At 49.6% G+C, this 2383-nt stretch overlaps 1 non-coding gene across 1 annotated transcript; it reads left to right on the forward strand.

Annotated features, from left to right (window-relative positions):
• Positions 1–463: 463 nt before the first annotated feature.
• On the forward strand, positions 464–538 carry Trnas-cga (transfer RNA serine (anticodon CGA)). The gene has a single exon. It is a non-coding gene; the product is annotated as a tRNA-Ser (tRNA).
• The last annotated feature ends 1845 nt before the right edge of the window (positions 539–2383 follow it).

Raw genomic sequence — 2383 nt, forward strand, 5'->3', positions numbered from 1 at the left:
GTATAGACAGTGGAAATTAAAATGTCCTGTGATGTCTCTCCTGCTCCAAGACGGCCCGTTTGACGTCCCACCCCCCTTAACAGTAGCTCTCCTTCGAACCTTGCAGGACTAGCACTCCTAAAAGAAAGGATATTTCGGAGACATGGCTTAACCACAGCCTGGGGTATGTTTCCAGAACGAGACTTTCATTCTGCAGCGGAGTGTGTGCTGATATGAAACTTCCTGTCAGATTAAAACTGTGTGCCGGGCCGAGGCTCGAACTCATATCAGCGCACACTCCGCTGCAGAGTGAAAATCTCATTCTGGAAACATCCCCCAGGCTGTAGCTAAGCCATGTCTCCGCAGTATCCTTTCTTTCAGGAGTGCTAGTCCTGCGAGGTTCGCAGGAGAGCTTCTGTTATGTTTGGAAGGTAGGAGACGAGGTACCGGCGGAATTAAAGCTGTGAGGACGGGGCGTGAGTCGTGCTTGGATAGCTCAGTTGGTAGAGCACTTGCCCGCGAAAGGCAAAGGTCCCGAGTTCGAGTCTCGGTCCGGCACACAGTTTTAATCTGCCAGGAAGTTTCATATCAGCGCACGCTCCGCTGCAGAGTAAAAATCTCATTCTAGAAACATAAAAAGTTAAAACTGAAAATACACGGTCCAGTCACATTAATATGACCACTGCGTATGTTCTACGTCAGCGTGCAATAACAGTTCACAAACTGCAGGTGGCAGCACCAACAGTGGAGGGTATAAGAGTCTTGTCGGTGGGACTTCCAAAACCGGCACCGAAGCATCTGCGGAGAACCACGGACCGTAGGTGACAGGGGTGAACGACAGCTGCGGAGGTACGTACGTGCTAATAGGAACGCAACTGTTAAGGAACTGACAGCGCTGATGAACCAAGGGACTATCAACAGTGTCTATTCAGCGACTGTTCACTGAACGCGTATGGGCCTCTGCAGCCGGCACCTGATGCGTGAACCCATACTGACTGCTACTCATCGGCGACGAACGCTGCAATTTGCATTCCAGTACGGCAACTGGACGTCCATGAGTGGCGACAGGTGGCCTTTTTAGACGAATTACGTTTTATTCTCCGCCGGACAGATGGTGTTTGGAGCTTACGGCTCTGCAACAGTCCTCGGAAGTGTCCAGGTCGGAGGATGAAGCATTATGTTCTAGGGAATATTTTCGTGGCATGCTGGAAGGCACAGTGGTTGGTTGGTTTTTGGGGGAAGAGACCAAACAGCGAGGTCATCGGTCTCATCGGATTAGGGAAGGAAGTCGGCCGTGCCCTTTCAGAGGAACCATCCCGGCATTTGCCTGGAGCGATTTAGGGAAATCAGATGGCCGGACGCGGGATTGAACCGTCGTCCTCCCGAATGCGAGTCCAGTGTGCTAACCACTGCGCCACCTCGCTCGGTCTGGAAGGCACAGTGGCTCACCACCAAGTATACCTCTATCTTTGATGAATGTGTCCACCCCTACATGCAGTTTGTTTCTCTTCGGTACTATGGATGAGTTTACTGTACTCCCCTGGCCACCAAACCCCCGGATTAAAACCCAATCGAGAATCTGTGCTTCCACCCGGATCCTGCTATACGCGCCATGGATCGTTAACCGTGAAATCTAGTGCAGCTGGCCACTACACTTTAGTCGACATGGCTCCACATCCCAGTCGGTACTCTTCAGAATCTACTTGACTGATCCTGCATGTCCGCGCTGCAAACTGTGGTTATTCGGGGTTCTAACAAGTGGTCACATCAACGTGATTCGACAGTGTATGTAAAATGTGTAATATCACTTTTCTCATAGTCAATATACAGGCAACAATTATTGACCTATAAGACATAAAATCGTCATAATTTCTGAACGGTTTGCGTTAGGACGTTCAAACTGCGCAGTTGAAAGCGGGGCATTATGGGAATTAGTATGCGCTGTATAGTTTTATTTAGTGACGTAACCCACTTCCATTTGCATGGGTTCGTCAGTAAGTAAAATTGGCACATTTGGAGGCGTGATACTCCGGATTTCGCGATCGAGAATTCTCTTCACCCTCAATGCTTTACTGTGTGGTGTGCAATGTCCAGTCATGGAATAATCGGTGCGATATTCCTTCATGGCACGGTGACTACCGAACGGTACATGAAGGTTTCGGAAGATGATTCATCCCCATTACCCAAAGTGACCCTGATTTCGACAAGATATGGTTCATGAAAGACAGAGTTCGACCACATCGGAGCAGGAGAGTGTTTGATGTCCTGAAGGAGCACTTTGTGGAACGCATTCTGGCTCAGAGGACACCCGTTGGCCTCGATTGGCCGACGCACTCTCCGGATCTGAACACATGCGACTCCTTTTTGTGGGGTTCTATTAAAGACAATGTGTACAGCAGTGATC

Source organism: Schistocerca nitens, chromosome 2, assembly GCF_023898315.1.
Source record: "Schistocerca nitens isolate TAMUIC-IGC-003100 chromosome 2, iqSchNite1.1, whole genome shotgun sequence".
NCBI classification, from domain to species: domain Eukaryota; kingdom Metazoa; phylum Arthropoda; class Insecta; order Orthoptera; family Acrididae; genus Schistocerca; species Schistocerca nitens.